The following is a 14,494-nucleotide window of genomic DNA, read 5'->3' on the forward strand; positions in this document are numbered from 1 at the left end:
ACTAAGGGTATACAGAAATAATTGTGGGCAAAAGTACTAATGCTATTTTTGTTGCATTATATTTTGAGACCTCTTTAAGGCTCTATGTTCTTACCGATTTATTCCTATTTAATGTATTATACTATTGCATCCTACTTTTTCTTTTTAAATATGTTATGATTGACTGTTACAGACTTTCTGTTAAATTGACAGGGAGTTTTTATAAACAATAACAGCACTTACATTTTTAAGGACTGTTTCCCATTGTTCTCTTGGTCCAATTGCATCTGAACGCCCAACAACAAGTTCACCTGAATTTATACCAAGATATTTTCCATAGCCAGATTTCAGGGTGATTCTGTACATTAATAAGATAGATAAAAGTTAAAAACTGAGAGAAAATTAATTATAGGGCATCAAAACAGGACATGTGTATGTGTGTGGGTGTGTACATATCTAAAATTTCAGACTGGACATATTCCAAGTGTTCAAAAGATGCATGTGGCTGAGTGGTGACTCACTCCTGTAATCTCTGTGCTTTGCGAAGGCAATGGGAGAATTGCTTGAGGCAAGAAGTTCAAGATCAGCCTGGACAACATAGTGAGACCCCATCTCTACAAAAAATTTAAAAAGTTAGCTGGGCATGGTGGTGTGCACATGTGATACCAGCTACTTGGGAGGCTGATGCAGGGGGAGTGCTTGAGCTCAGAAATTTGAGGTTATAGTGAGCTATGATCACACCACTGCCCTCCAGCCTGGGTGACACAGTGAGACTATGTGCCTTCAAAAAAAAAAAAAAAGCTACATGTGACTGGTTGTTGCCATATTGGACACTGCAGATTTAAATTTAGTTTTATATTTTGCTTTTTTAATATAAACATTGTACCTTATATATTACATGACAAATATTTTCAAAATTCATCATTCTTCAATTATACCTCTTTAGTTATAAACTTCAATAATAAATTACTAAAATTATGTCATCAAACTGTTTTCCAGAAAATGCTGCTTCCATTTACATTCTTACCTCAAATTAACAGAGTATGTTTTGTATCATGGATTTTTTTTTAAACATTATGACTCTAAAAAAATACTCGAAAACCTGATATGAAAAAAACAGTATCCTATTAATTTGCATTTTAGTAGTTAACTAGAATAACAATTGTTTTTCTTTTCCTTTCCTTTTTACTTTTTAGATTATCTGGTAATGTCCCTTGTCCATTTTTCTATTCAGATCTGATTGTTCACAATTTTTCTACTGGGGTCTTCAGTGCTATGAATTCTATACAAGATACATTTGAACAGTAAGAACTCACTGCCTATTAAGATTGTTGCAAATATTTTCCTCATTTGTCAGTTGATTTTCTTTATAATCCTTTTCTGTTTATAATTGTAAAGCAGTTTAAAACTATTGAATTTTTTCTTCCTCTGCTTTTATTCTTTGTCTTTCACCCTACTTATCAGTCTTTCAAAGAAAGAATAGAAATAATCATCTTAATGTGATTTTTTAAAATTATGATTTCTTTTACCTTACCAAGAATCTCCTCGGATGCCAGAATTGACTTTTACTCCTTTATACGTTAATGATTGTATAACAGAAATCATTATCATGTTGATGTAACCAATTACTAAAATATGTAAATTCACTTTCAGTATCTTTTACCCAAAGAATCATTCTATACTTCTGTACAAGGTGAGAATAAAAAAGGTTAATTTATAAAATGACTGTAACAATAGTGAGTAAAAATATTCTTTTGGTCATTATGATACTGTAACATTCTCTGCTGGTTTCAACAATATTCCTTTTTTTAGTCTTCCTGTTTGTCTTTAGACTTCCAAACAGTGAGTTTAAATATCATACCAACAGTGAACCAGTTTTTGTACTATTTGATATATTTTTTAATCTATCTTATTTGGTGTGTGAAATTATTAATCTTCATTTTTTAACTTACATATCTTTTTTCCACCCTAGCATTATATATTGATAGGAAATCCACTAAAAGTAGATCACAAAATCTACTTCTCAAAAAAGCTATTTCATTTTTTATATCAAAATTACTGTGGGCTTAAGACAGATACTAAAATTTTTAATGAATACAATTAAATTTTTAAAATCACTGGTTACTAATTATATTACAACATAAGCTCACCTGGAATCAGATAATTTGACAGCCGTAAACTGCTCTGGAGGACTAGGGCCCTCATCAACTATTGGAGAAAAAACATTTGAAAATAAATTTGACGTTTGCTATAAATATAAAGACATTATTTTGCTTTAAAAATGTGGCTATTTTCTTCTGCAATTAAATGTAAGAATATTCAGATATACTGATGTCACTGTAATACTGTATCTTTGGAATCAAGATCTATTTTACCTTCTTTTAACTACAGTGCTAATTTTATACACTGAGTAAGACAGGGTGATATAATGTTTATTTAATAACTTTCGAGATAGCTTCTCTTTATGTTTTAAAATACAGTCATAAATAAGCACTTATTTAAAAAAGCTAAATGCTTTCATTTATTCAATGGATGGCCTTGCTGACCAAATGATACTGCTTTTTATCTTCTAATTACTTCGTATCTCATTAGTGCTTCCTCTAATGGGCTAAAGAAAATGAGGAAACTTCAAATTGTTAAATGCACCCAGGTTAGTTTTGGTAATAGGTCTGAATAAAAAAGTAATTCAAACATGTTTGACTCAAATAGGTTTACTTTTTTCCTTCCACTTACTATTTTAATTATTCATATTCTTTTGATTTCCAAAGATACTCTTCTGGAACGACACGGAATGTTTTCAAATGCTTATATTAGAAAGAGGGACTTGCCAATGGCTGGTAAATATTAAGGAATTAAAAAAAATGGAAGAGTCAAATGCAACGGTTCCATTCCTTTGGAAAATGTTTGAGACTAGTTAGAGTTTGGCCTAAGTGAATGAATGTCCTAAAATCTACACTTGTGGCAGGATCTTCCCTTCCAGACACAAACCTTCTTTGTGTGGAGCTCCCAGGGTAAAAAGTCCATTGTCGAGTGCATGTATATAGGTTCCCTCATCCATATCAATGGCTATGGTTCCTGAAATTTCACCAAAGTTTGTTACTGTCCACCAGATTCCTAAAAAATAAAATTGATATTTCTACTTTATATTTTAGCTTTGACACAGAGTTCTTTTTTATTATAACTTAGTTTTAAAAACTTTTTATTTTGCAGTCGTAAGAAATAATACAAAGATCTCACATATCCTTTACTCTCTTTGTCTCAATGATGACATCTTGCATAAGTATCATACATTGTTAGAATCAGGAAACTGACACTGATATAATCCATGAAGCTTATTCAGATTTCACCAGTTTTACATGTACTTGTTTGCATGTATGTGCACAGATTCATGCGACTACCAGCACAGTCAGGATTAGGTTTTTAAAATACAAAATAGCAACATACAGCCAGGCATGGGGGTGCATGCCTGTAAACCCAGCTACTCGGGGAGCTGGGAAAGAGGATCACTTGAGCCCAGGAGTTCAAGGCTATAGTGAGCTATGATCAAGGCCACTGCACTCTAGCCTGAGTGACAGAGCAAGGTCCTGTCTCAAAAAAAGACCAAAACAAAACAAAAGGCAACATGTGAAGGTACAAAGTGATATATGGAGAACGGTCTCTCTCATGATAGACCCCAGCCATCTATTCATGCCTGCTTTCCAGAGGCAATGTCTATCATAATGCTGACCTCGTGATCCACCCGCCTCTGCCTCCCAAAGTGCTAGGATTACAGGTGTGAGCCACTGCGCCTGGCCAGTAATCTTAACTACGATTTTAGATTGAAAGTAAAATGAGCAGAATCTATGTCTATGTATACTAATTTCCAATTTGCCAATAGAAATGTTAGATTCTAACAAAAATTATTTTAGCAGTTGTCATAAAAGTTTATATCTTAACGTTAAAAAATATCCTCAAACCTCCTCCTAAATTGTACTTTAACTAGAGTAGAAATGAGTCAATCATTAACTGGATATGACATATTAAGGACTACTTGTTAATTTTACAAGGTCTGATAATGACATAGTATAACGTATAAAAGTAAAGAACAAAACAGGTGATGAGAGAAAGACATACCACGTTAAGAAATGTACATTTATGTGCTTATGGGTAAAATGATGTAATATCTGTGATTTTACTTAAAATTTTCTAGGAAAAATTGTGTGTGGGAGTGTTTATGAAATGAAACGAGATTGGCAAAATATTGATAATTAATGCTGGGGCCTGGGCACATGAGGGACTCATTATATTCTTCTATGTATGGATTAGTTTGGATATTTCCATAATAAAAAGGTTTTAAAGATTCAGTTAATTCCACTGCACAAAATTTTCTATTCAACTAAACATTTCATACTTTTCATAATCAATTTTAAAATATATAAAATTTTAGCTAAAATGAAGTTGGACCCTTATCTAACACCAAACACAAAAAGTAACTTAACATAGACCAAAGACCTAAATGTAAGAGCTAAAGTTAGAAAACTTTTAGAAGAAAATAGGAAAAGCTTCACGACAATGAATTTGGCAATGATTTCTTATATAGAACATCAAAGGCACAGGCAACAAAAGAAAACACAGGCAAACTGGACTTCATCAGAATTAAAAACTTTTGTGCATCAAGAACCACTGTCAACAGAGTAAAAGGTAACCTAGAGAATGGAGACAATATTTGTAAACTACATACATTATAAGGAATTAATATCCAGACTATATAGAGAACTCCAAAAAGACAAATACCACAATTCAAAACTGGGCAAAGGATATACACGGACATTCCTCCAAAGATGAGATACAAATGGTCAATAAGCACTCAAAAAGACGCTCAACATCACTAGTCACTAGGGAAATATAAATCAAAACCATAATGCAATGCCACTTCACACCCATTAGAATGCTATTATCAAAACAAACAAAAAACAGAAACCAAGAAAACCAGAAAAACAAATGTTGGGCAGGATGTGGAGAAACTGAAACCCTCTGCAATGCTGGTGGGAAGGTAAAATGGTGCATGTATTTAAATGCCACTGAAGTGTACACGTAAAAATAGGAAAATTGGCAAATTCTATATTCTGTATATTTTACCTCCACACACACACAAAACCAATGCAGAAAAAGAAAATTAATCAAAATTAAAATTTCAGCTAAAGACGATTAGAAAGCAATAAAACTAATGACAATTTAGGTGATTGAGTTATAGCTACAATTGTTTTCAGTAAAGGAAATAATGCTTTATTCAGAATCATTATGAACAGTGTTATGATTAGCAAGTCTTTCTTATAAACATAATAGTTAATAATTTTAAATTAGTTTTATTTTGTATGTTCTATGCCACGTTCACCAAGTACACTTAATATTAAATAAAATCATTTAAATATAATATCTCATTAATGTTTTGCAAATGAAGAAGAAATTTCTGGCAGAGAAGCTCCTCAAAATTTTCACCCTCTGTCCAAGTAGGAAAATGATACAATAACATTACTTATAATATTGTCAACTGAAAAAGAAATTACTTTGAGCAGATGCCAGTATTTCTTCTCAGTGAGATTTCAAAGAATAAGAAAGCTAAGCACAGTATTATCAAGAATTAAATGTGAGCATTCTGCCTACTTTCTGCAAGTGGCCTACATTCAACCTTTGGAGGTATGCTTATATGTTTAGCGACTAAAGTAACATAACATAATACTTAACGGTGCCACTCCGGGGTTTTAGCTGTGAAAAAGCAGTGGATCCTAAGAACAGTGGGCACTGAAGTTGCCTGTCTCTACGTCAGGTTACAGCTCAAGCTGTGTATATGCTGCAGACTCCCAAGCTGAATTTAAGAGAATCCGCTCTAAAACACTACTTGCTATTTAGACACATGCTTAAAGTTGTTTCCTTTTAAACCTTAGGCAGATGGTGAAATATTCCCGCTGTGTTGTCTCACAATGCATAACAAAGCTTTTCACATATTTTCACATAGTTGAGAATGTTTCCATATGTCTGGCATGCCTGTAATCCAGCACTTTGAGAGGTGGAAGCAGAAGAATCACTTAAGCCCAGGAGTTCAAAATCAGCCTAGGCAACAAAAGGAGACCCCCATCTCTACAAAAAAAATTAAGAAATTAGCTGGGTATGGTGGTACAAGCCTGTGGTCCCAGCTACTCGGGAGTCTGAGGTGAGAGGATTGCTTGAGCCTACAAGGTCTAGGGTGCACTGAGCCATGATCATGTCACTGCACTCCAGCCTGAGCAACAAAGCAAGAGCCTGTCTCAAAAAAAAAAAAAATGGCCCGATGCACCAGTGTCATGGCTGATAAGATACTCCCAGGGCACCCTCATTCTAGCATCAAGGCTGTGAGACAGCTCACCTCACCTTCTGACTAACCCAGTGCTTCTGTGCTAAGGGCCCCCTTAAATCTCTACCTTCATTGTGCTTGGCACAAAGGAATGATATATCTTAGATTTGGAAATGGAATTTTATTCCCAAATCTTACTGTAGTCTAAGTACCCTTCACAGACCTTCTATTAACCCATAGCTTACTTAGCTTTAGTTCCTGGGTAAATCAAATCTGTGTTTTGCAAACTACGATGTTGTAAGTCAGTTGCTTCTGAATCTAGCAGAGCTCAGTGAAACTATTTGCTTACAGACATGCTCATTTTTATTAATGTCACACATGGTATTCTCCATGTGAAAGACAGAATTTCTTTCATCCTATTTACCAATCCCTTCAGATCCTTGTGAGGAACCAACAGAACAGCTTTAAAAAATTAAAAGGTTTTTTTCTTTCCCTTCACAAATAGGCACATGCTTATTTTTACCGCGAGTTTAGAAAATCCACAATGCAAAAGAAGGTGGAAGGACAAAGAGAAAAAGACGCAGAAGGACTTCCTCTTCCAGCCAAGATGGACTTGCCCTCCCATCATGACCAATGAGAAAACTGAAACTGGATAGAATATTTGAGAGAACTGTTTTTGGGGACTGGAACACAGGCAGAACAGGACTGTGATATTTGAGAACAGGAAAACACAGGAGGCAAATCTAACACACACTTCTGTTTTCTGCCCAATGGCAGTTTCTTGACCACACAGAGAGAGGTAGAGACCTCCAAAAATGAGGCAATATCACTGTCACTAAGCTGAGAGTCTTGCAGTGCTAACATGTTTGGAGTTTATAGAATAAGGTACTGGAGAAGAGGGAACAACATACAGGTGAGGCCTCAAAAGAGTATGCAAAAGTTCTCTGCAGGTCTGGGGCCAAGGGCTGGGGGGAGTGCATACAGTAGGCAGGCTCCACAAGGCCCATGCAGAGTGGCTGGCACTTCTCAGGGCTGACTGGAGATGCCAGAGATCACACAAATTTGGGACATAGCAGAGTGGAGAGAACTCACCAAATATACCTAGAACATGTGGCTGAGGCCCATGAGGATGAAACTTTCGTAGAGTAAGAGTCACTGTCTAAGTCTACAGGCAAAAACCTAATAAATAAGCACAAACTAACAAAGGCCCAGGCTTAACATGAGCAAAAGGGTGGTCAAATAATTTAACTAGGCATCAAGACATTTAACAGAAATAAAGGTTAAAATGTTACGAAAATGAAAGACTGAATTTATAAGGAAGACTTAACAATCCTAAATGTGTACACATGACAGCTTCAAAATACTTTAAGCAAAAACTGCTCAAGTAGACAGATCTAGAATTACAGCTGGAGATTTTAACATAACTCTCAATACATTGTAGGATGAGTGAAAAATCAGTAAGGACCCAGAAGATGTGCATAGTCACAAGCTCCACCAGTTGATATAACTGACATCTAAAAAACACTGAACTACCGGGCGCCACAGCTCATGCCCGTAATCCCAGCACTTTGGGAGGCCGAGGCGGGCGAATCCCCTGAGGTCAGGAGTTTGAGACCAGCTTGGCCAACGTGGTGAAATCCTGCCTCTATTAAAAATATAAAAAAAATTAGCCAGGCATGGTGGCAGGTGCCTGTAATTCTAGTTCCTCCGGAGGCTGAGCCAGGAGAATCACTTGAACCTGGGAGGCGGAGGCTGCAGTGAGCCAAGATCATGCCACTGCACTTCGGCCTGCTGGGCAACAGAACGAGACTTCATCTCAAAAAAAAAAAAAAACAAAAAAACAAAAAAACCCTGAACCAACATCTGCAGAATACACATCCTTTTCTAGTGTACATGGAAATTCACTAAGAAAGTATGTTCTCCAACTATACTATATTAGAAATCAGCAACAATATCATACCTATAATATCTCTATGTAGTAGAAATTAAAAACAGTACACTTTTAAATAACTCAAGTGTCCATGAAAAGAAAAATCACAAGGAAAACTAGATGATATTTTGAATGGAATGAAAATGAAAACAAAATGTGTTGACTATAACTAAAACTAACATGGAATGAGGAGATCTAACTCCCTTCTTAAGAAGCAGTAAAACAAGAGCAAAGTAAACTGAAAATAAGTTAAAGGGAGGAAAAAAAAGACTAAAAATCAATGAAATAAAACATGAAAAAAAGAGAAAATAAGTAATGTTGAAACAAGCTTGTCCAACCTGAGGGCTGCATGTGGCCCAAGCCAGCTTTGAATGCAGCCCAACACAAATTCATAAACTTTCTTGACACATTATGAGATTTTTTGCTTTTTTTTTTTTTTTGTCTCATCAGCTTATCGTTAGTGTATTCTATTTGTGGCCCAAGACAATTCTCCTTCCATTGTGTCCCAAGGAAGCTAAAAGATTGAATACCCCCGTACTAAAAGATCATTAATGATCTAAAATAAATGATCTCATAAAGAATTTATAAACCTCCAGCTAGACTGACTGATCCAGGAAAAAATGGAAAAAACAAAAATTACCAATATGAAGAGACTGCAATACAGATTAGATTCTACAGACATTAAAAGGATATTAAAGGAATATTCTGAACAATTTTATGCCAATAAATCCAACAACTTGGATGAAATGAAATTTTCCTAAAAGACACAAATTACCAAAACTGACAACAGAAAAATCTGAAAATATCTCTTAAAAAATCTTAATTTTCCCACAAAAAACTAAAACCAAACCAAACAAAACCCTCTAAGTTCAGATGACTTCACTGGTAAATCCTATCAAACATATAAAGAAGAAATCATACCGATCTTACACAGCTGTTTCCAAAAACAGGGAAGGAGACAGCACTTCCCATCTAATTTTATGACACCCAATATCACCTTGACACCAAAATCAAATAAAGCCATTACAAGAAAAGGATACAAAAGTCCAATATCTCCCATCAACACCAATATAGAAATCTTATAAAGAAGAAAAACGAACACCTAGAAGTCAAATCTAGCAATATCCCAAAAGACAACGCACCACAACCAAGTGGGGTTTATCTCAGGGATGTAAAGTTAGTTTAAAAGTTGAAAATGAAACCAATGTTATTCAATGGCAGAATGAAGAAAGTTGTATAATCATCTCAACAGATACAGAAAGAGGCACTGGACAGCATTAAACATCGTTATGATAAAAACTCCCAAGAAACAAAGTTTAAAAGGAATGTCCTCATTTTGATAAAGGTTTTCTCTGCAGATCCTACAGACATCATACCATATGGTGGACTACTAAAAGTTTTCTGCCTAAGCTTGGAAACAATGCAATTATGCCCATTCTCGTGACTTCTGTTCAACACTATGGAAGTCCTGAACAGTGTAATAAACCAATAAAAAGCAAGACAAGACATAAGGATTAGGAAGAAAGAAGTAAAACGATAGTCACGGGAAATATAATTGCAAATTTCTTAGTTTTCTATATAAACAAATCATTAGAATTAAGAAGTGAAACAGACTTATCAGACTACAAAGTCACTATACAAAAATCAATTGTATATCTATATATACTGACAGCAAACAACTGGAAAATCAAATTCAAAAGTTCTACTGACAGTAGTGTAAAATTATAAAATACTTAAGAATAAATTTTTAAACAGGCATGCAAGACTGCTATATTGAAAATTATGAAATATTGAGGCCCAATATTAAGATGTTGATTCTCCCCTAAATTATCTGGACTCAATACTATTCTCCGAGAAAATCCAACAGGCTTCACTGTAGAAATTAATAAACTAATAGTTAGTAAGTACAAAGTTGGTGGACACACACTACCTTATCTCAAGACTTCATGAAATTATAGCAATCAAGAGAAATATACCAAAAGAAAAACAGAAAATCGATAGAACAGAGTCCAGAAATAGACCAATACATAGAAAGTTAATTGATTTTTTATGAAGATACGAAACTGGATTAATGGAAAAAGGAAACACCAGTGGTGCTGGCACAAATGGCTATCAAGATATTAAAAAAAAAAAAGTAAATCTTGAAACCAAACTCACACCATGCCAAAAATTAATTTGAGATTAATGACAGATTTAATGTAAAAACTAAAACTATGATGCCTCTAAAAGACAATGTAGAATATTTTCCTGACTTTGGGGTAAGCAAAAATCTCTTAGATCAAAGAGATAAGGCTGTAACCATAAAAGAAAAAAATAAACTAAGATTTATAAAAATTAAAAGCTTCTGACCATCCTGGCTAACATGGTGAAACCCTGTCACTACTAAAAACACAAAAATTAGCTGGGCGTTGTGGCAGGTGCCTGTAGTCCCAGCCACTTGGGAGGCTGAGGCAGGAGAATGGCGTGAACCTGGGAGGTGGAGCTTGCAGTGAACCGAGATCGCACCACTGCCCTCCAGCCTGGGCGACAGAGCGAGACTCCATCTCAAAAAAAAAAAAAAAAAAAAGGTGTCCATCCGAAAACCACCATTAAGAAACTCAGACTGGGAAAAACTCAGACTGGGAGAAAAGACTGATAACACCATCAACTCTTGGCAAGGATGTAACAGGAGAACTAATTCATTCTTGGTGGGAGGGTAAAATATCACAACCACTTTAGAAAATTTTTGGCAGTTTCTTATATAGTTAAACATTCACCTATCCTTTGACACAGCAATTCCACATCTACATATCTACGCTAGATATTTACCCTAATTTTAGAATTGTTGATTTGCCAATTCAAAAACAATGATTCTTTCAGAATATTAGCTTTATACCATTCCATATTTTATATATTTTTTAAGCTACCATAATTTATGAAGATTCAAAATGCAACTTACCAAGTTTTAAAAGAGAAAAAAAAAGTATGGAAACGGCCAAACAGAAAACAGGCTGGTTAAGTGTGTTTGGGTCAATTTATTTCCAGTATCATTTACAGGCTACCTTGATATTGTATTTAAAATTTTCATTCGTTTCAGAGTTCACAAAATGATGATTTTTCCTGTGAAGACACTTCGTTTAAGAGACAACTGACTTCTACAACTAAAATGTATACATGTTCAAAGAAAATAACTTGTAAAATATATTTGGTTGAATAACATTTACATTAAGCCTTTAAAATTATGTATCAGAATCTCCAGCTATTAAGCAGTCTAATGATGCCTACTAAGTCAGAGAGTTGTAATTCTTCTCTCCTGTGCTGTGTTCTGATAATGAAGTAAAGGCATCAGTAGCATCTACTGTGCTAAAGAATAAATGGAATTTACAACTGTAGGTAATATTTAAGCACTTTAAGACAAATATGAATACATCATAAATTTCTAACTAGGAAAATGTTTTCAATGAGATCTCAAGAAATGTCAACTTTTTTCAGAATAAAGCACTGAAAACTGACTCACCAACATATCAAGCTGGGTTTCTTCATCTTCTTCTCTTTTTCTCTTCTTATCTTTGCTCTTTTTCTTCTTACTACAGGACATAATTTATATAGATGAGTTTAGGTATATTGATTTGTGTGATAAATAAATATCATAAGATTGAAACTTGGAAGTCTTTTAAGCTGTTTCATTTATAAATTATTGATTTAGGAAGACTTACATTGCTATGCTCTCTTAAATACAGTGCTGAGAATTTGCTTCAGGCTTTGTACATATTATGTTAAAGTTCAAAGCAGATTGTAGAGCCACACTTCCAGATTTTAAATCCTGATTCTGTCACTTCTTAGCTCTGCAATTTTTGGAAAAGGTACTGAATCTCTCTGTGAGTCAGTTTCCCCACTTAAAAAGTTAGGATAATAACTTAACTCTTAAGGCTATTGTGAGGATTAAGAGGTAATATGTATCTTCACACATTGCTGGTGGAAATGTAAAATGGTGCAGCATCTACAGGAAACAGTTTGGCGTTCCTCAAAAAGTTAAAGAGTTACCATATGACCCAGCAATTTTACTCCTAAGTATGTATACCCAAGGGAAATGAAAACATACACCCACAAAAATACTTACATAAGATTATTCACACTAGCATTAGTCACAATAGTCAAAAAGGGGAAACAACCTAAATGTTCATCAACTGATGAATGGATGAACAAAATGTTACATCCATACAATGGACTACTATGCAGCCATAAAAAGGAAAAAGTGCTACAACAATGATGGACCTCAAGAATGTTATAAGTGAAAGAAGCCAGACACAAAAGGCCACATGTTGCATGATTTCTTAGGAAATATTCAGAATAGGCAATTTCACATAGATAGCAGACTAGTGGTTGCCAAGGACTAGGAGAGGGGGAGGATGGGATGTGACTGCTTTAATGGGTAGGAAGAGATTTCCTTCTGAGATGACGAAAACACTGAGAAACTAGACAGTGGTGAACCTCTTGAATATATACTAAAAACCACTGTACAAAAGGGTGAATTTTGTAATTATGAATTACATCGTAATAAAAAATAAAAAACCAAGAGTGATTTGAAAAAAGTTAATGTGCAAAGTGCCTACAACTATTTCTTGGCACACTGAAAGTGCTATACAAGCATTAATTATGATTATTACGATAATCTTAAGACACTCTTGTCTGCATTATCATCATAAAGTTTTCAGAAGATAACTCACCACTTCTCACAGGAAATTCACAGAGTAAAAATCTCACATTCATGCAGGATATACCTGCCACTTATTCTGGCATCTTCATGAGCCCAGACTCCTCGAGAGGGTTCTCAAGGGCAGTGGCTTCAGTTCACTCCTTGATACTTTCTTTCCATCTCGCCTAAAAATATCAAAACCTCTGTTTATCACGGAGACCAGGAGGAAATGCTCAATATTTGTATGTACAGTCAACCTCGGGCAAATCTGCCAGTTAAAAAAGAAGCGGGGATATGAGTGCACAGGTATTTTTCTCCTAAAGAGCTAATAAATTACCACTATGACCTCCTCCTCACATTTGGTTCAATTTATTTACTGCATATATGTTCTCTCATTTAATCCTCACAGTCTTCTAAAGGTATAAAAAATGGTCTGAAAGTATAAATGTGTAAACGGAGGTTCAAAGATATTTGATCTCTTAATGAGTAAATGGAAGTTCAGACATATTAACCAATTTGCCACAAATTACAAAATTAGTAAATGACAGAGTGCAGGTTCCAGCCCATATTCCTATCAAAGCCCATATACACCTCAACCACTGTGTGATTCATCCTGGTTTCACTCTACATACTAGCTTAGAAAAAATTAATCAATAACTTTTCCAGGAAGAGACGATGGAGAAAAGAATAATCCCTAATAAAGGAAGTTATCATCATGAACTACAAGATTAGACTAACGCAGACCCACCAGGCAGAGGCCTGGAGAGATGCCTCAGGGGACCCAAACTCGTGGATATGGGGCCACGGGTCACCCGCCCCTCTCTGCACAGGCGCCAGGAACCGTGGTCCGGCCTCCATCCAGCCCGGACAGGGGCCAGGGCGAAGCCTGGGATGCCACAAAGCCAGCTCTCCGCGCCACGACTTCCACCGGATTCGCGGGGGTGGAGTGCGTCCAAAAAGAACTGAGGAGGCTCCCGCCACAGCTGCAGGACCCACCGCTTCGCCTTGGTTCCCTTGAACACGAGCTTGGTAGACTTCACATAAGAGTACTCGACTCGCAGAAGTTGGCTCCGGGAGACTTCTGCGCGGAGAGGCTGAAGCTGGCTCAGGACGAGTATGTGACCCGGAGCAGCACCAGGGCGGGGAGGAACAGAAGTGGAGGCAAAGTAAACACTCTCTGACAGCGTACCTCTGTCCAGAACCCGCCTTCGTCTTGACCCAAACGCTGAATGGCTGAGATTTCCACTTCCGAGTTTCTGCTGGGGAGCTACGGCGGCCCCAGAGGGCCGAAAGATGCCGCACGCAGCTGCTCCCTGGCTCCCTCTGGAGGAGACCCTGAGGATTCGCACCTCCCCGAGGGGAGTAAAGCCCGCCCGAGGCGCCGGTGCTGGCGTTGGCGGGGCTGCCGGGCGCGCTGTGAAACGGCCTCCCGCTAGAGCTGCGGGCTGGCGACGGTCCCCGCGGGGGCGGGAAGCGGCTTAGGCTGCCCTCGTTGGCCTGCGGCGGCGCGGCTGGAAGCGCGGGCCACTCTTGCGCCAGTCACTCGGGGCTGTGCCTCATGCGACTGTGTGTGTAGGAAATAAGCAGGAAATACCCTAAA

General features: G+C 36.5%; 1 long non-coding RNA gene across 3 annotated transcripts; it reads right to left on the reverse strand.

Annotated features, from left to right (window-relative positions):
- Positions 1–222: 222 nt before the first annotated feature.
- LOC129531431 (uncharacterized) lies at positions 223–14,094 on the reverse strand. Of its 3 annotated transcripts, none has more exons than XR_010129853.1 (6): positions 13,891–14,094; positions 12,926–13,079; positions 11,716–11,785; positions 2,968–3,093; positions 2,130–2,187; positions 223–337 (listed from the first exon to the last, which is right to left on the reverse strand). It is a non-coding gene; the product is annotated as an uncharacterized lncRNA (long non-coding RNA). The 3 variants fall into 3 exon arrangements; XR_010129852.1 differs by lacking the exon at positions 13,891–14,094 and adding an exon at positions 11,915–12,043 and having other exon boundaries at positions 239–337; positions 12,980–13,172; XR_010129851.1 differs by lacking the exon at positions 13,891–14,094 and having other exon boundaries at positions 239–337; positions 12,980–13,166.
- Positions 14,095–14,494: the final 400 nt, after the last annotated feature.

This window comes from Gorilla gorilla, chromosome 12, assembly GCF_029281585.2.
Source record: "Gorilla gorilla gorilla isolate KB3781 chromosome 12, NHGRI_mGorGor1-v2.1_pri, whole genome shotgun sequence".
NCBI lineage: Eukaryota > Metazoa > Chordata > Mammalia > Primates > Hominidae > Gorilla > Gorilla gorilla.